Genomic DNA, 20,689 nt, shown 5'->3' with positions numbered 1-20,689 from the left:
AGCTATTGACAGATCTGAGGCATGTTGCTTTATTCATGACTGTTGCTTTCAGGAATGTGCTCATCGGTGCAAAGTTCATGGAGACACAATGGAACAACACACTCATATCCTGGTCATTCACTAGTCCTGTCATAAAGCTCACAGTGTAATGGCTAACATGTCCACATGGAGGCACAATACTCCAATATTTGAGAAACAGAGCTGGCCACGATTACATGCTTCCTCACCAAACCCATTGAGAAAAAAAATTCCAAAGATAACATCCAGGCCAAGGAAACATCCATTTTTACAGTTCTCATTTAAATTTCTATCAAAAGAAAAAAGGTTACATGTGTGGGTTAAGGTTATGGTGACATGTCTTTCCACAAATGCTATTATTGCAACCATCCCTACCCAATGCAACGCTCCTTACTACTCTAATAAGGCATATGCTCATGCTCTAATCAGTCCATTATAAGACTGAGCAAAGGGAACTTGATTAAATGCCACTCTGAGCTGATAACAGCTGTTTTTCGTTCAGCTGTTTCCGTGGCAATGCCGTGCTGAAACGTGTGATTTCCAAGATATAGCATGTGCAGGGTCTTAGCGTGCTATATGTTAGAAATCACAACATACACACACACGACATGCATGCCAACAAGAGGCCTGGATGTCAGCTGATATTGAACTACGAATGAGCGGTTAAGCCGAGCGAAACTGGATGTATCAGATTGTGGGGAGTGAAATCTAGAGTCAAGCTGCAAGAGGCTTAACACCTCTCACACCCTCACGCTCCACTCTTTGCCACCTCCTCCCCCCTTTCCCCTTTGATAACACCCCCCCAATACAAACACTTCACATAAAAGCCGTGTTTCCACTGCATGGCGCGGCTCTGTTCGACTCGACTTTTGGTACCAGGACCTTTTCTCTAGCCGTGTTTCCACTGCAGATGGTACCGCCCTCAGTGTTGGCGGGATTCTCAGCTGATCGCCGTAGCGGCGGCGCATGAAACTGCGCATAGATCATCTTCAACGGGACACTCGCTGCATCATTTAAACGGCAAACCAAACAGAGGAATGTCTGCACTTCGTCAATTATACGGCGTAGTTTTGCAAGCGGACATTTTTCTCAAAATCTGTGCCGAGTGAATGAAAAATTGCGGTCGCCATTTGATAATTTAAAAATGGCAGGTTTGTGCAGGATGTCCCGTGCAGGGTTATTATAGTAAACTAAAACTGAAACTAAAGCGAAACAATATCCTTTAAGAAAAACTAAACTGAAATGATATTGCCTGGTTAAAAAACTAATAGAAATAAAATTAAAATAAAGGTAAATTAATTTCATTTTTTTTAGGTATAATATATCACTACCGGAAAAAAGGAGACAGCATGAATTTCCGTCAAATACACTTCTTTATGCAAATGCATGTATATATTTATTACTGGAAATGAATTAACAACACAAAACAATGACATATATTGTCCAGAAACCCTCACAGGTACTGCATTTAGCATAACAAATATGCTCAAATCATAACATTGCAAACTGCAGCCCAACAGGCAACAACAGCTGTCAGTGTGTCAGTGTGCTGACTTGACTATGACTTGCCCCAAAACTGCATGTGATTATCATAAAGTGGGCATGTCTGTAAAAGGGAGACTCGTGGGTACCCATAGAACCCATTTACATTCACATATCTTGAGGTCAGAGGTCAAAGGACCCCTTCGAAAATGGCTTATAGTGTAAGTTTGGAGCGTTATTTAGCCTCCTTCGTGACAACTAGTATTGGTACCAATGGATTCCTTAGGTTTTATAGTTTCATATGATACCAGTAACTTCACTCTAGCTTTAAAGCTGAGCCCGCCACAACCTCCTCGAAAGATCAATTGCGTTAATGCGTTAAAGAAATTAGTGGCGTTAAAACGAATTTGCGTTAACGCTTTATTATCCCGTTAACTTTGACAGCCCTAGTTCTAACGTGTAACAAACTGAACTGGACTGCTTGGTGGAAAAGTGCCAAAAGACACACACATGCACGGCAACACCCAAAGCAGCGTGAGCTCCGTCCAGAGCCGCTACACACAAGTGACATCTAGAAGTCTCAGCTGAACGACTCTGATCATTCCTTCATTTTCTCCCGGTGAGAAGAATGGAGAGGAGGGAGGATAAAGGAGCATCTCCGATCGATTCTAGTGTTTGAGTATTCAGAATGGGTTTCACATCGCATTGATTTAAGCGCCTCTTTTTCTTTTGAAATCTAGTGGTAAGGTTTGAAAACCAATACGCCTTGACACGGTTGCAGTTCCAAAGGTGTTTTTTTTTTTTTATTATCATAAAAGTTGGAATCCAAGCAATGCGAGCCAGCACAGAGCTGCTATCACCCCGTAATGAAGCAGAGCGGAGTGTGCTTTGTCTTACCAAGGCTGCAGGTGTGTGTGTGTGTGCATGTGTGTGTGTGTGAGTGGTGCTTTGCAGCTGCGGTGAAAAGAAAAGCACCAGGCCAAGTGCATAGTCAATGAAGACACTGTGTGCTGAAGCCTCCACGCTGTGCCGCAGTGTCCTGTAATGTGTCCAGACAGGACACCGGAGGAATGTGGAGGCAGCAGAGCAGAGACACTGACTGCAGCAGGGAGAGAGGGAGCAGAAGGTCCAGGTCAATAATATTTCCTGGAGCGATTAATAAACCCTGACATGTCCCCCCTAGTTCCAGGAGGAAGACTGATGAGAGAATTCTAATGAGAGGAGAGAGGAGAGTGTGCTACCCCCGTCTCCAGCTCTCCTCCCTCTTCATCCCCCCTCTTTAAGGCTCTCTCTGCAAATGTCACAAGCCTGGATGAGGGGGAGGTTATTGAGCTGAGTGTGTGAATCCTTAGGGTAGGACTCTGTGTATAAGACTGGAGGTTTTTGTAAGGTGGAAATTCACTCATGCAGCCATTTGGGACTTTCCGCTACACAAGCTGCAGTGAATTTTATGTATGTGTGTGTTTATTTGCTTGTACGATAGCTCAACAGGGACAGCCAGCGGAGTGCTCATAGCGAGCCCTGCGGCTGTGTCTTGTGGTAAAGTACTGCTGCTTCTTATAAGCGTCCCCAGTAGTTCCCCGGCTCCATCACCTCTGGAGATGTCACGTCTTCGCCTCCAGCCCCTGCGAGGCTCAACTGCTCCTAAGGGACCACAGGCTGTTTTCACCCCCCTGCTCTCCAGCTTTTTTCCCATCTTGTCACTGCAGTGGTCTCAAGCCTGACCTCTTCAGCATCTCTAAGGAGATCGGCCAACTTCCTTTCCTCCGTCTTCGTGAGGAAATGTCCCTCACATAACTATAAATAACGCTGCTTCCTATTCCTCCGGGTTTCTCCTCACTCAGCAAAAAAAAAAAAAAACAGCCAAGAGGACCACCAGTCTCAAATTAGACTATCAGTATTAGTCATCGTTTAGCTCGGGTCAGACTCTGGGCAAACAGCTATCATCACATTGTCTGTGTGTGCTCTCATCTGTGTATTGTCCTTTCTCCATTTAGCACTCTGCAGCTAGCCACCACCCATCAGCCGTGATGAAAATAGGTCATGGGAGATGTCAGCTCGGGGGAAGTTCTGAGGCGTCCTTATTTTCCGATAGGAGACGTTCTGCAAGTAGCTTTGGGGAAGGGTATTGTCCTGGCCAGCTACACAGCCAGCGTGTCCCGAGTTACCCAGCATAGAGTTCGTTCTGTCTCATGGTGGGTCAGTGTCGTCCTGGCCTGCAGAATGGGACGCCTCAGCTGTACTGACACAAGCTCCAACACCAATTGAATACAAGGACGGTAGGAAACTAGAATTATTCTTAACTTAAAGGGACTGTTTGTAAGAATCAGAAATGATTGTTAACAGCGACACCTGTGGCCGTTAAGTCAACTGCACAAACGTCCACTGTACATTCACTAGATATTCTCAGAGCTACTAACTCTTCTGCAGTGTGTAGTGTGTGCGCATGCACGTGTAGAGGAGGAGCAAAATAGCGAGAACGAGCGCGGTGTGTTAGTGAAGGCAAGCAGGCAGGCAGAGGAGCAGAGTACATCAGAGACTCCGGTCCTGGAGACCAAAGCTACGGTCTCCCCCGCGTACTACGACCGCGGCCAACACTGTTTTGCAAGACGGGCTTCACTAGATAGAACTTTGCGGTTTTGGTGCTTCCGTGGAGTTTGTGTTAGAGTCTGAGTCTGAACAGCGTAGCCACACGTGAGCGCGCATGGGACAGCGACCCGGATTGATTTACATGTGTAAGAAGTTACAAACAGTCCCTTTAAACCACTGCAGACTTTAAGCTATGTTTTTTGCCATACTAGAAAAGTCTCACCTCGCTCTGTCTACATACTGTATATGACAACACCTCAGCTGCAGTCAGGTGTTCAGGGAGACCTCCAGCACCTGGTATGCACCGTGTGTGACTCACGGCTCGGTCTCCACTGATTACAACCTGCCACCTCTGAATACCTGCAATCCTGACAGCGTGCAAACAAGAATGTGGACACACACACACACAAATATCAGCATATCACAACACACAGACAGGCAACAGAGAGTACAAGCCGACCTCTCTTTGATTCTTTATCCTTGCTCCGAACATGAAAAGGGCATTGTGGGAATTCTGACTCGTACAAACTGAAATCTTGTGTCGTTTATAGTCCCAAACCAGAGAGCTGATAAATGTTCTTCCCTGGCAGTGTTTTGTTTTGGAGGATGAGCTATCCCTCCCTGCGGTCGTGTGTTTTCCTTGTGGTGTGCTTCCGTGTTCTGTCATTCCTTCAGTCTGAAAAGTGACATAATGACACCCTTGCAGCTCTCCACTATTGTCTCACTAATTAGCCCCCTAGAAAACTAGGCATCAAATAAAGACAAGCTTGTTACAATTAGAAGATAAGACAGAGAAATTGTGTGTCTTTGCCTCTGACAGGAAACCCGGTGTTCCCGTAGACAGAGCACTGTCAGTTCCACTGAATGTGGCTTCTCCGGGCACAGAGTCGCTCTGTCTCTTCACATACATCAGCTGGGGAATTCAGAAAATGGGTAGTGGGTGTAGGGGCGATATAACGGGCGGTAGGTACATTGTGTCCTCTGACGGAAAAAGCTGCCAGACTATTTACCCTTTAGGCGAAGGTTTTTTTTTTATAACTGAAACCTGCAAGATGGCTTATTAGAGGAAAAACAACTAGTAACCCAAAACCTTCTGTGCAGTTCCTCACTGCTGCACTCAAAACATGTTGTCAAAACCTGCCCTAAAACTGAGGATCAACCCAATTAAAGGTACTATATGTAACAATTTCCATGTATTAATCGCTTTGTATTGCCATTGTGTGAACAGATTGTAACGTAACCTAAAAACTGAGACCTTTCCCAATTTTCTCGGTTGCCTATAACAGCCTGTGGACTGATTTCTATGTAAAGGACTCGGGACGGTTTTGCTTCGTAATGTTAACTGATGAAGTAATTTGCAAATGGCAAGCTAGTTAGTATCATGGAGATTGGACATTAACGGTGATATATGATTGTAATGTAATGTCACGTCATTGTTTTGGCCGATGCCCAGGATGATTGCTCGCGCCTATGGAGTGCGAGCACGAGCAACAGGATGCTGACTGCAGTCCACTTAACGGCATTAATAACAAGGACTTTCTAAAAGTTACATATAGTCCCTTTAAAGGTCTTATTGATAACATTTTTACGAAAATGAATATATATATATTTTTTAAATAATACATCCACAGAGCTTTTAGAAAGGTGCCGAAAAAAAATAAAAATGCTGTGATTGTGAATTAATCATTTAAAAAATGTTGGCAGGTCCAAAATGAATGTTTTGTTTATGTCTGTGGACGATATCTGACGTTTGGTTCCGACTTCTAACAAGGCTTGTGAGCCAATAGTAAAACAACGTTGGCATCTCTGGGTCATCAGTGTGGAAAAAAACGGATAAATGGCTGAGATTGACAGTAAGTGCCTGGCAACGACTTGTTGTGAAGTAAATTAAATGGTACGGGGGAAGAAGAATGTGACATCTAGTGGCTGAATGTTATCAATGTTATCAATAGCACCTTTAAGTGTTTAGAAAGATTAATCGGACATAGATTATTTCATATGTTGACTATTAAAGGAATACATTGAGATTTTGGGAAATAATCTTAGTTGCTTTCTTGCAGAGAATTAGATGAGAAGATCGACACCGCTCTCATATCTGTACGTTAATATGAAGCTACGGCCAGGAGGCAGATATCTTATCTTAGCATTAAGACTGGAAACAGGTTGTTTCATCTTGCTTCCAGTCTTTATGCACAGATTAACAGATTATTATTATTGTAGGAAAGTTACAGTTAATATGCATATTGTGTAAAATGAAAATATACCCGAGCTCATGAGTAAGTCTGTGTCCACTGCACTGAGTTGTATGTGTTTGGGGATCTAATGTGAAGGATATCAAGAAAACAAGAAGCAAGTTTTGATCAGATCACTGCAGGAAGTTTCACAAGTTCTCGCTTTCTATTTCAGCTGGTCGTCCTCATATCTCCGCGCCTCTCTGTCTCTTCGGGGAGCTGCAGTGTGTAAACCTGGGCCGGGTTAGCTATTTAAAGGACAGTGCGCTATATTCACAGTGTTGACTGAGGAAATGAAGCTGGGGTGTCCATCTGCTCACACAGATGTGTGACAGACTGCTTCCCATGCAATGTAACCTAGTTGGACAAGGTGATCAGTGTTGCTCTCTCTGAACTCAAGACTGTATCACGATGTAATCCATGCATATAGTATTTTACTTATTTAAAATGAAACTACAGGAGCCATCTGTCTCACACTACTCATTATCCAATCTAAGATTTTGAAAAAAGTACACTGTGGAAAATGTAGACTTGTTTTAACACATATACCGCTGTTCTACACAATGTGTTCCCATGGTAACCTGACCAGCAGTACTGCCACCAACGTGGCGGCACCTGTGGGATGTCGAACACCTCGGCTTTATCAAGATGTTAAAAAAAGAAAACCCAGCACACAGACGCACACTGAAAAACTGAGAACCTGATGTCAATCCAGCTTTTAGTCTGAGTCAACAGCTCCTGAAAAACAGAGATATTTGGAAGGAGAGCGTTTGGTATAACACACCTTCGACTGAAGATCCAACTTAGATATATAAATAATACTATCATTATCATCAGAAGTAGTTGTAGTACTGTGTCACACTCTGCAGTATCTCACACTAGCACTATCTATAGCACCACCATACAGTAACAACTCTGCAGCGCTGCTCTCTTGCCAATCTGGACTCCTCCCCTCCTGCGCTCCTCCTACAGTAGCATTGCCATTAATCAATCCCTGCCTCCTTCCCAGGGCGCCCAGACGCTGTGGCAGTGGTAATGACCTTGGAGAGACCCGCTGACTCCGCTCTGCAGCGTCAGCCCTCCACCTCTATGGGAACAAACGCAGCATCTCCCACGGCGATCTCAGAAAATGCATATGTGTTAATGTATGCCGGCGTTACGTTTGCATACAAGTCAGAAACATTTACCGAATAAAAGAGCACAGAGAAAACCATGTTAGCTACTGCCAGGGGAAAAGAAAGCTGTGGTCGGTTGCCAGGTTCAGGCCATAACATCCTGTTGACTGAGATATGGCGGCTACTGCGTCTGACCCTGAGAGCTCCGCCATTAGAGTAGTCCGCACTGGAAATAAGAGCTTTTTAGCTGCTGCATATTAGTTAAAAATAACACGGGGCTGAGATGAGAAGCGATTATTTGATAATCCTCTTAAAAACATTCCAGCCATAACATTTGAGAGCAGCTCTAATTTACCGTATAAGTTAAAAGCTACTGTCACATTCTGGCGAGGCATGGAAACCAAGAGCGTAATTGGAAGTAAATATTTACTCCAGTCTGTCTGCAACTAGCAAACGCCACATCTGAGCTCGCACTTGGTCGGCTTGTTTGAGTGTCATTTAGTCGTGTGTGTAAGTGCGTCCCACACACACACACACTGTCATAGTAAAGGAGCCAGTAGGTCTTTAAACCTCTTCTGATCCTACAGATTTACACGCCTGCGCAAACACACTACATGCATACGTTTGTGCTCCAAATCTGCTACCAATTGGCATGCAAAGCTACACTTTCTGGCATGAAACACACACACATGGGAGACACACGCATACCCACAAATCCACTTCAGCAGGGATCCGTGGGAAACACATGTGCCAGGGCCTGTTTGAGGACCACCGTGCCAGAAATCATTCCACTAGTGGTCCATCATGTGTGTGGGGACAATCTCCCCATGTGAGGGGTCTCATCATGTCCTCCAGGCCCCTTTACACCTCCAGACCTGACAGCATTGAACACAGAGGCATCCATCTTTCTCCCACCTTGACACCTCAGGGATTTACCTCCTCCCCGCTTTCAATTATTCAGAGGCAGAGCAATTATGGGCTGGAATCAGAGCCGTCGATAGCCAGCGTAATGCGCGGCAGCTGGGCTGGAAATGACGGAACCGGCGTTGTGACACTTCTCATTATCACCCAGCGCTCGGTGATTACCGGTGCTGTGCTATGAACAGGTATTAGTGTGAGAGGCAGAGAGAGAGAGAAAGAGAAGAAGAAGAAGGTGTTGTGTATAAAGCTGGGAGCCTGTCAGCGTGGTGATGTATGTGAAATGTACTGCTCAACGTGTAGGGCCATTAAGAGGAGGACAAATGTGTAGCATACGGAGGTAAACTAATGAATTCTCGGGTATTGAATATGAGGCGAGGGTCCTTTTTGGAGGTTTAAGTATATGTTGAACCTGCATTCTTCAAATGGTTAAAGGACAATTCTGGTATTTGTCAAGGTGGATGTTATTCTCATGTTTTAGGTTTATGACTCGTCATAATTATAGATATTTGGAAAACCAGGACTCCAGCAAGAATGATGTTGATTGGGGCAAGGATGCAAGCCTCCTACAGCTTTTAAAAAAAAACTTTTATTTACAGAAATCCTCTCAAAACTTGAGGCTAACCAAAAAAACACTAACAAACACAGAGAGTAGTCCCCCCGGAAATCCATGTAGCTGTTGTAGCAAATTGCAAAGCAGCTGTGGAGCAATTAGACGCAACTCGACTCAAGTCTCCCTTCATCAAATAGAAGCAGTCAATAAAAAAGTGCATTTTGTGTAGCTTCTCCTTTTATGTGTGCAATTTGGAGACACAAAACATCTTCTCATGTTCGCTGGTAATTCTCAAGCATGCACACACGAGCTAAATCTCAAGTGAGCCAAAGCCTCACAGTAACGTACACAAACTGTAAATCAGACGGCAAATTGACCAGGATGTGGACGTGCTGTGCAGTTCGCTACAAGATCTACAGGGATTTCAAGTGGATTAGTGTCTGTGTTTACTTGCAGTCGGACTCGAAGACAAGTATTTGAGATTTATTAATTTTAAGGAATAGTTTTTGGGAAATATAATCATTTTTGTAGAGAGCAAGGATGCACTGATTTATCGGTCAAACATCGGTATCGGACAATATTCGCCCTGTTGACCGACATCGGCCTTTCGGCGATGGCAGTGGCCGATACTAAAATGGGCCAAATATACTTGGGCGGCCGTTAATGTATGAGCAAGTAAGTAAGAGCAAGCAGAGCAAGCAACGTCCATGTGTGAGAAACACTGCTTATGTTTCTAATCACTATAACATTTAATTTATGTTTCACATAAATATTTTTGTTGGGCTGTGTAAGTACTGAAACATTCTTCTCATTGAGTAGTTAGTTGTATAGCAGCTAAAAAGGCTTTGGAAGCAGTTCTTTTTTCTTTTTTTGTTAAATAATATTTTTCATGTGAAGGAAGGTTATATTAAATTTCATAAATTTGTAGTATGATTGAATTTGGGCTCATTCAAAGACTGTGTAATGAAATGATGAAAAGCTTTAAAACAGAGCAATCATTTTTTTTATAATGAAGAGGTTTTTGTTTCCCTGGCACAAAAGGGGAATAAAGAACAGCAAAAATGAAATAAAAAAAAACCTTGGTATCGGCTATTGGCCAAATTGTTATTTTAAAAATCGGTATCGGCCCAGAATTTTGCAATCGGTGCATCCCCAGTAAAGGGGTCGATCTTCTCATCTACCTCTCGGCAAGAAAGCAAATAAGTGTATTTCCCAAAACAGCGAACTATTCCTTTAAGTTTTTTGAAAGCTGTAGGAGGCTCACACTCTTTGCCTTCATGAGTGACATGTCATCATCACCAGTAGTCATAGTATAGACAAAAATATGAAAATGAGACACAGTTTGAGAAATACTGGAATTTCCCTTTAAAGTTCTCAGTTTTTATCAAGACTTATAATTCGTAACACTGCCATATGAGATATGAGTTTGATTAGACTGTGTGGTTCCTTCAATGCAGACACATTAGCCATTCAGGAACCACGTCCTTTCTGATTATAAGCTTACACATCAGAATAAATCTGAAACAATAAAGAAAATGACGACTGGTGGTCACATTATGGGTAAATCACCTCTTTTTATCTGGCCATAAATCCATCAGAGTTCCTTTTCAGAAAAGTTTTAATGGTCAATAAAAAGGGATTAAACAGATTAGAGTGTAGTTCTAAGCAGAATCATAACCGCTGACTCAGATGGCGTCTGGGAGGCTGGTTTTAGAGAGCATTACAACCAACCACACTGCCTCCCCCGAGAATGTATACAGCGCGTTTTAATGTCATGTTATTCGAGCGTAGAAATAACAGGCAATTGAGAAATCCTGTGGGATAAAGAAGTCACTCAAATGAATTAGAATAAGTCGCGGTGTCAGTGCCTGTAATGATGACAATCCACACAGCTTTTCTACCGGCGTGAGATTTATTTAACATCAGCGCTGACGCAGAGACTGGGGCTAAACGGAGAAAGAGAGGAGGGGATCTTGTATAGAACCCCCTATTTTCAGAGACAGAGATAACTACAGTCCTTGGGGGATCTGTGCAGGACAGACAAGATCTATCCCCCAAAATATCCTTTCATTCCCGGAGAGAGGGATGGGGAGGGCAGCGGTGGAGAAACAAGTGATAAGCACTGCAGCGGGAGAACAAAAAGCCACTTGATTCTGAGGGGAGGAAAAGAGGAGGAGAGGAGACGTGGGCCCAGAAGGGATAAGTGAACGTCCCACGCTGCGAGGATGAGGAGGCCGCCTCTGCTGCTCTGCAGAGATAGAGCAGACCTGTCTGCTCAGTGCAGACGCAGACTATAAGACCCTCTTTGAAAAAAAAGGATGTGAGGACTTGTTCTTGACGTGTACCCACACTGTCTGCACGGGGAAGCAAGGTTTTACTGTCAAACAGCTCCGGTTGCCATAGCAAAACCGCAGTATCTCACTTCATCTTCCAGAATAACAGCCCCCTTATCACACACGCGGGCAACAACAGGTTTGACAAACAAGTAGAAAAACAACTGGTATTTTTTACAGCATAGTCCAGATTCACAGCTGATTCCAGCAGCCTCCTAGGAGAAACTGGAAGTGGCAGCGCAGTAATTATGTTACTCAAAACCCCAAACCTGACACATTTTTTCACAATCCTCTTTCGCAGGATCACGGCCCCCGCAGAGCACGTTATGAGCAGCACTTTGTTGATTAAGATTGTGTAACCCTGTTGCCTGAATTCTATAGGAATATGAGTCATTCAGTGGGGCCTTGGGAACCATAGTGAGCCTCATTGTCCTCCCTCCTAAGCAGACTTGTTGCACGAATGAGAATGGACACACACACATACACACACCATATGGAGAGCAAACGACTATTCTACGTCGAAGACCTCTCAGAGAACTCGCTGCCCTCTTGAGAAAAAGGAAGTGCAACATCCAGTCTTAACACGCTGCTGACAAAAGCTCTGCGGGCCGGGCCTCTCCCTGCATGCATGGTCCGCCGCTAACAACTCTTGACAGAGGCATGGAGGCATGACGGGCCATCAGAAATCATGGGCACACACACCAGGCGGGGGGGCAGGAGGATGAGGAGGAGGAGGAGGCGGTGTTGACATATTGGGTATCACTAAATCTCAACAGCAGACAAATGTGTTTGACCTGCAGGCTACAGAGGTAACACAAGGGTCAGAATCTCAGCTCTGCTGATAACTATGAGATAGGGATGCACCGATCCGACCTTTTTAGTCCCAATACTGATACCAGTACCTGGGCTTTGGGTATCGGCCGATACAGAGTACCGATCTGACTCCAGTGTTTAATTAATAAGCTGTATGCCTCACTGTGTGGAATTGACTGGGATCATTCTTTTATGTGTAAGGCAACAACAGGCTTGACTTAAACATTAACTTTCCTAACTTTGTAAAACAAAATATAACAAATAACTACATAGATATGAATTTACTGAATTGTCATTTATTATTAAAATAATAATTTATACACCAGCAACTTCGTAAAATCTTCAGAATTAACAGGAATTAAAATTCTAGTATATGATGTATATTAGGGCTGACCCAAATGCTTCAACCGTTGCCATGGTAACCGACCTCCAAATCACTATTCGAATACTTTGGTTTTCTTTTTTTTTTTTTAAGTATGTAATAATAATGTAGAAACCCCAAAATAGCCCATGAAATATGGAACAATCCCACAACATTATTCATTATTCATATTCAACATTTAATAGTATTCTGATAAGAAATGTTGTTATTGTTGTTATTCATGTAATATATAACTTTAAAGCTCTTTTTGTGCTCTTTATGCTGGAACTATCCATGGGCACATCAGATCAATATGAATGTAGTTATAAGGGGCATTTGCAGTGGAATTCAGAATTCACCCCATTGCAGCATTAGAGGTCAAAGGTCAAATTCTCCTGACCTCAGTGTCATGACAATGTGACCGATGGATAGATTATAGTTTAAGCTTTACAATGATATATGACTTCATGATATTCTGTGTTGGTTAACCTCCTATATATTGTATCTTTATGTAAAATAGCAAAAAAAACACAGAAAGAAAATTAAAACCCAGAACTAAATTTAAATATGTGATTGTTTTTGCTCCAAGGATCTGACAGATTGGGTTTACTGATAAAAGTTTAGGCAGCATTTGAAAGTCACTTTCATGCCTTACACAATCTGATTCTTTGCAGTTTGGTGAACGAAACTCTGTCGACACTCCAATGCAAGTGAAGTTTTTCAGAGGTGAATAGAGATTTGAAGGTTGACGAGCTGCAGGGGACTGCGGCACTATGTAAAGTATAAATACGACGATGGGAAAAAAAAAAAGCTTTGAGAGGGCAAAACAACCTTCCAGGAAGAAAAAAAAAGTCTTTGCTATTATGAAAACATCTCAAAAGTGCATTTGAAACGTCAGGGTGTCCTCTAACGTCCTCATTCAACTACAACTCTTATGAAAACTTCTGATTCTCCACAGCTGACAATAGCGATGTGCGATCTGGGTCACACTCTCGATAAAAGCTACACAGCTCCTTATGTGTGCAGGGCTGCATTCATGCACGCCTGCGTGTATACGTGTGTGTTTCTGCAGTGTAAGCACATGCTGTCCTCCATCTGCTGTTTGATAGAGACTGTTTCCTTTCCTGTGCAGCCAGCCAACCAGCCAGCCTTCCTGTAGCGCTCCGCTCCAGAGCGGAAATGGGAACAAGACTGCCACACACTCCTGACAAAAACCCTGGATAAGATACGTACACATGCAGACACATGTGGACACGCAGACAATGACTTAGCCACAAACACACAGTCTCCTCTCCTTTCTCTTTCCTTCCGTCTTAGACTTTGTTTTCCATTCCTGTACATCTACTTTATGCTCCTTTTTTCTTTATTCTTTTCATGGTCAAACACCTCCACAAGTCATTAAACAGCTTGGCGGCGACCAAAACATTTGATTTGCACAACAATGAAAGGGGGATTGTTAAATACAAGAAAAGTCAAAGGCGGGGGTGTTGAGAGGCTTTCGCACTTATTAAATCTCCTATTAGCCATTTCATGGGTTGTAATAACAGGAAAGGGGAATCTGTAGTTAAATATACAGACAGTAATTTGACAGAAGCAGACTATCCAACTGGGAAAGCCCCAGTGACCTCAGCTGATGCCTGAAACTGCAAATTGAGAAAGAACCATCTTGATAAAAAAATGATAAAAAACATTTAGTCTGGATTTAGTTCCATCTCTGTCTGCTTTAGTTGTCCCATTACGCCCAATACAGTGATACCTGTACATCTACGTCTAACTAAGAGATAACCATTTCTGAAATTAGTCCAGTATTGTGGGAGAACGCTGTAGACGGCAGCCGCTCACGGACTGCAATATGATGCTATTGGGGCAAGCTGGCACCGTCATTTACGTCAACTAAAAGTGCATGTTTTTGCCATGACAGGTTCTGATTGTAATTATAAGTGTCTGACAACATTATGGAAAGAGTCTCGCTCAAGCAGAGGTTTCGTTCTGAAATCCGGCGAAGTGACGTCTTACTGGAAGACAGCGGTGGAAACGTGGAATACATCCATGGTGGAAACGCGAGATTTTGTTGGAGTACAGCAAGCGTAGCTTAGGGTTATCTAAAATATTTTCAATGTCATGGCTAAATATTTACATGATTTTGATAATAAAGACGAGGTCTTCGATGGCTGCCAATATTCATTTGAGCCAGAGTATACAGATATTCAGATTTCACAACGAGACTTCTCCTTGAGTGGCACTTTGACACAATAACAAACAAACCAGATCAAGTGAAATGTAGGAAAAATGTTTCTGCAGTGTCCTTTCCATAATGTTGTCAGACACTTATAATAAAAATCTATAATCTCAACAAAAGTAGGCATTTCAGGTTCAAGTTGAGGCTCAAAGTCTCAAGTGATAAAATATAAAAGGCCTTTTTGTATACAGGCTAGAGCAAGACAATACATTTAACCAACTGATTGACACAATTGCTTAATCTGGTTCCAAACATCAGGACAAAGTACAAAGCCAACCGTGACTCTATTTCACAGAGTCCTAATAAAATGCACTTAAAGTATGAATACAAACCGTACCATTTTACAAACAGCTGCGGTCAAGTTAACAGCGGTTTACTACTGTATACCACTGTGCTGTCCTCTGTTCTCACTACCGTTTCACACTACTGTCCAAGTTCCTGTTTCTTGATCCTGTTTACCAGCTGACAAACACAACACACTGTAGCCATGAATCTCCAGATTGAGGAAGTGACAGAGCGGCCACAAATATGCCGGGAACTTGTGACAAAAACGTCTATCAATACACAAAGAAAACAAACCAAACCAGAATGTCAAAGTGAAATCCTCAAGAGACTGACCTCAAATGTGAACTAATAAGAAGCTCATGTCAGCAGCTAAATGCATTGATGCAGTGTTATGTATGTATGCAGGCCACAGTGTGCTAGATTACCTGGATGAGTGTTGATTCAATGTATGCTGATTCTCAGATCCATAACAGCAGGTCACATGGTTCTGACGGAGTCCAGTAGTCACATTGTTGTCGTCTTCAGTGAGAGGTTGGACAGAAGCTGGAGGTGTGGGGGGGGGGGGAGCGAGGTCTGATCTCACAGCCCAGTGAGGAGAGACAATCCCTGGATCCAGGCGACGGCAGCGGAGAGTTCACTTCAAGGAGCTCACCGAGCAGCACTGCGAGCCTTACAGGGATGCTGCTCACCACCTTTATTGTAACGGAGAGCAAGAAAGACAGAGAGCATGTTAGACAATTAACAACACAGCAAAGACAGATGAGGAGGACATGCTGGAGGAGGGGGAAGTTCCTGTCTTGGGCAGACCCGGTATGTAGCAAGAGGAGTAGAGTGCAGTTAAAAGTAGAGGACAAGGAGGAAGCTGTGAAGTAATGAGGAGACCCTGGAGCATAATGAAACAGCACATCTACCCTCTATAGGGTTACCCCCTCACGCATAAATTCAGAAGAAAGTATGAAGATTGCATCCTCATCAGCAAATGAATGGTGAAGATGGCAGAAAGTCTAATAAGGATGCCCAAGGCTGATATGCAGGTCACAAAATTTATGGTGAAGAAATGACTTTTAAATTAGTCAGGAGAGTCAAATTAGTTCATGTTTTGGGGGGTAACGTTTTGCAGAGCACCTATAATGCAAATTAGTCTTCCAAATCCAGCAGACACCAACTCCTAGTGCACATCACTTTGTATCCAGGCTAACTTCAAAACAAAGAAGGTTCCCACTGATTTCTGAATCTACTGACGGCAAAAATATGCATATTATCAGCCCAGATTTAGAGTTTTACATAAAGCCTCTTTCTGTGTCGTTACCAACATATTTATTTTGATCCCAGAGAGAGTTAGATAAGTCACTGGATGTTTTTTTTTACTATTTGTATTTGGGTTGGGAATCACCAGAGGCCCCACGATACGATATTATCACGATATTTAAGTCGCGCTACAATCTTATTGCGATTTTAAACATTTTGCGATATGCTGTGTATTGCAAAAATATATATTGCAATATATTGGGATTTATTAGCTTTTCATCAGCTGCAAATTATGCATGTTTGTCAACATCTTTTTTATCTAATAAGATACAGTTTCCACTAGGTTCATCTCGGACTTTTCATTCACATATCTTGAGGTCAGAGGTCAAGGGACCCCTTCGAAAATGGCCATGCCAGTTTTTCCTCGTCAAAATTTTGTATAAATTTGGGGCGTTATTTAACATTTTTCCCAACAAGTTAGTATGACATGGTTGGTACCAATCAATTCCTTAGGTTTTTTCTTAGTTTCATATGATACCAGTATCTTCAGTTTGCCTTTAAGACAGCCTCTGAAAGACAGAATAGCAGCCGGGTCAGATTGTTAAGAGGTTAATAGTTTATTACAGAATATTCAAACGTTAATGTGGCCCGGGAAAGGGAAGTTTGGAGTCCCCTGCTGGAGCTGTTGCCCCCGCGACATGACCCCGGATAAGCGGTTGAAGATGAGATGAGATAAGATGAGAATTTTCAAACGCAAAATATTGCGATACTATGCTGTATTGATTTCCCCCCCACCTCTAATTTGTTTGAGAAAATACTGGTGCATACTGTGCATTTGCTCTCGTAGAGATTGCAGGTTGGTGCCTTCTCATATATAATCCCTGCTATTACCCACGGGAGGCCTGAAAGGAGGGTATGGAGGGAGGAGGGGGGTGTGAGGAGAAAAAAAGGGACAAGGAGCACAATTTATCTACCTGGGAACGCTGAGCAGCCAAAGAATCTGGAGGCAGCGTTCTCATGTGGAAACCTCGTAAGTACGGTTTTACCTTCAAGTGAAGGATTCTGGGTGAAAACTTAAATCACATTCTTGAACATGTTTCCAAAAACTGTGAAAACTCGAAACCACATGCTCACGAGTTGTCTTTTATCTGCTCTTGCAACTTTGACATTTTGGAGATACAAGGTTTTTAACCTGCCAGCGGCGGGGAGCATGCCGAGCGGTTGCTATGGCGACGTTCTCGTCTAGCCGAGCAAAAGGGAAGTGTGGAGGGGGGTTCTCTCTCTCTCCCTCTCTCTCCCTAACGACAAATGAATGGACACATCTCCTGCAGCCCTCCCCGTCTACACCCCGCTCCCTTCTGGAGCTCAATGAAAACAGGCAGTCAACATTTGCTCTATGACATCCTGGAAAATGAGTTGTCATGCTCGAGGATCGCCATGACAGCAAAATAATGGCATGAGCTAAAGAGTCCACGCTCAGAGGGCCGGATAGAGCGGAATGGAGAGTGAAAAATGAAGATCATATCTATAATCCTGCGTAATATAGTTTTCAATTTACACCTAAGTTCCTGGAGAGCACTGCGAGGGAGTGTTTCAAATCACATATCCCCTCAAAGTTCATAAATAAATAACACGAGGAGTGACAGTGTGGAATCAGATCAAGCAAACTGTTGAATAATAGAAGAACCTTCCTGTAATGCAGTCGGATACGGAGCAGCAGGCTCTTGGAAAAACACAGCAACAAATAAAAGCTGCTGAACGCAGAATACGACTCGTATGTATAAAGTCTCGGTGTGTCCCTTCTGTGTGTGGAACAAGCTGTAGTCCATCTAAAGACAAAGTAAACACGTCTGCAGGTATGCGAGGGTAGGGATGTCACCATACCAGAAATAACGTTTGCATACTGTTTTTTGTTAGGAAGTTAAACTTGTCATAATTCCCTCTCTATTGTCTATTTTATATTGCTGTGAAATCATCTCCTTCAAACAACTGGATTTATTCAAGTTTCTTCCAAAAACTAAATTTTATAAGAGATTACATTTGAACACATCATGATAACGTTAGAATTTACCTTCAATTTTTACTGAATAGAGCCTGAACACATCATAATGTAATCAATGGCACCTCCTCCTCCTCCACCTCCAACTAGCTCTCGTCCTGCTGATTTCAGCCCAGATTTGTTGTTCACAATGAAGCATTATCAGGTAAACAATAGGGTTCGTCGATAGTGAGTTTACTGCGTCCCAAACTCATTTTCTATCGCCCCCTGGACATCAGGACACCGTTGTCGAGCAATGACGGTACATACAGTATTGTAGAAAAACGAGTAGCGTCACGTTATCAGAATTTTGCATCGACTTGGTACTGAAGTATCGGTTCTTGTGACATCCCAATGCGAGAGTCCGATAGTGGTCACGTGACGTAAATTTAATCATCAGGATTGTACGCATAGGTAGCTGTGCAGATGTCCCCGTGCTGCAAATTAGTTGTGACCGTGCGGACCTGTCCGAACTTGTCCGAACTTGTCCGCAAGGCCACGACACTACATGTGTGGAACGCGTCCTCCAACCGGACAGTATAAATACATCCGTAGTGTCTGCAGCTGTCCGTGTACACAGCCGTTTGGGAGTATAACCGAGACTTAAGGGTCACCATTTGTGTCCTCTCACAGCAATGACGGGGCGGTGCTGCTGCAGCCACAGTCCCACCCAGCCAGCCAGCGGGTACTCCGCACTTGAGAAAAACAGCAAGAAAAGATAGCCGGCAGTCAGAAAAATGTAATGAGTATAACAGGTTTTTACCTGCCAGCCGAGCCTCCCCAAGTTGTGCCCTAAAGGTGAGCTGACTCATTCAAACAACAACGCAAGCAAACAACGCCCTTTTCTTACATACTTTCTTATCGTTATTAAAAAACAACATTTCCTTATCTTTTCTAAGCTACAATAACACACTCATCATCGTGTTCATCACAGAGCTTATGTGAGGGAAAGCAGGAGCTGACAGTGTGGTGAACAAGACAGCCCTCTGAAGCTATCAGCGTACCACTTCCTCACAGTCATACACCGATTACCACAGTGCACGTGATAAACACCACATTCATGCTACATCTTATCATTGTGAAATAACAAATGGCAGCAAAAATGTGCTCGGGTATACTGGTAAACCATTTGTGCTTATCTTAAAGTCGTGTAAATGCACAGAGGCAAGAGGGGAAAAAAAGCGACTTCCTGGTGCTTCTTAAGATTTGAGATTAAGTCCATAACAGCTACTAACATCAGTAGTTTGAGCACGCCACATGCTACAGTAGGTCTCTGTGTGTGTAGAAGCAATGCATTTTCTGTATATCACCTCTCTGGGCTTCATCTGAGGGTGTATAGGAGTGTCCAACATGTGGACTTCTGCATGTGTAAGATTTGCAGCTGCAGACTCAAAAACACCTTTTCACCAAAACTCTCATACAGCTGTTATTTCCCCCGACAAGACCCTAAGCTCAGCTGAAAATACACAGAGCCAAGGTGACAAATACCAGCTCAAAGACGTGATGGACACCTCACACACCTATATGCATTGCACACAGAGACACACACTTGGCTCTCTGACTCGTCCGGCTCTTCGGGGTTGTGGTCAATCAGATTAGAACATCACACCGAGATCTCCGAGTGCACCAACACAAATCCATTTATAGAGATAAGCTTTGAGGGCAACCACAGCCAGAGAAGAGAGAGAGAGAGAGAGAGAGAGAGAGAGAGAGAGAGAGATGACACTTCACTCACTGAGGAGACATCTGAGTCGCTATCAGGCCCAAACATCAGTCCAGCACAGCACTGTGTTAGTCCTCTCTGACCTGCCACTGTGTGTGTCACTTCTAAAATCACAATGCCTCCATAAACAGTTCAGTCCTTCACAAACCTGGTCCAAAGATAAGTCTTAAAAGGTCAAAAAATGATTAACAGGATAGGAAAGCAGACAAAATACATTTTCTCCAGCACAATCTGCTGCTTTTTGGCTGCACCGCAGAGGGCCAACCCTATAAACACAAAAGTCTGTCACCGAGTGATGAAGTTACAGGATTGGTTGGCCGAGTGTGCTCTCTCAAAATGAAAAGGCGGGAACAGTCCTTTATGTAAATGAGCCCGTCCAGCGCGATACATCCGGCTCACGAAACTTGGACCAAGCTGTGAAACTAGCTGATCTAGTTCTAAAATGAAACGAGATTCAGCAGTGGCATCGCCTATTTCTCGTTTGAAATGTTCTCAGAAGTAGATTTTGGTGGATTGTTTAGACGGAATAACAGAAAGTTTACGAGCAGGCTGCCATGTTGTTTCCTGTTTGAAACAGCAAGCTCTATACATACCGCTCTGTTTTAAGGGATAGCAAGATAACAAGACTCGTCAAAACTGATTATATGTCTGGACCGTGTTTGTGGATAAATTGTTACACAAATAGTCAGTGGTCATGTCTATAATGTTAAATCCAGTGGTACACATCTGCTCACCATTTCAAA

General features: G+C 43.2%; 1 protein-coding gene across 5 annotated transcripts in view; it reads right to left on the bottom strand.

Annotated features, from left to right (window-relative positions):
• ptprea (protein tyrosine phosphatase receptor type Ea) overlaps positions 1–20,689 on the bottom strand; it is a 69,631-nt gene that overhangs the window by 19,128 nt on the left and 29,814 nt on the right. For 4 of the 5 annotated variants that reach the window (XM_037753985.1, XM_037753982.1, XM_037753987.1 and 1 more), the window contains exon 2: positions 15,363–15,629. The gene's annotated coding sequence lies outside the window, so the exon portion shown is untranslated. Of the gene's footprint in view, positions 1–15,362; positions 15,716–20,689 lie in introns of those variants that run through there. The other variant, XM_037753984.1, reaches the window with a different exon arrangement.

This window comes from Sebastes umbrosus, chromosome 20, assembly GCF_015220745.1.
Source record: "Sebastes umbrosus isolate fSebUmb1 chromosome 20, fSebUmb1.pri, whole genome shotgun sequence".
NCBI classification, from domain to species: Eukaryota; Metazoa; Chordata; class Actinopteri; order Perciformes; family Sebastidae; genus Sebastes; species Sebastes umbrosus.
Note: the sequence above shows the minus strand (reverse complement) of the source record. Positions and strands in the feature narration are given on the sequence as shown.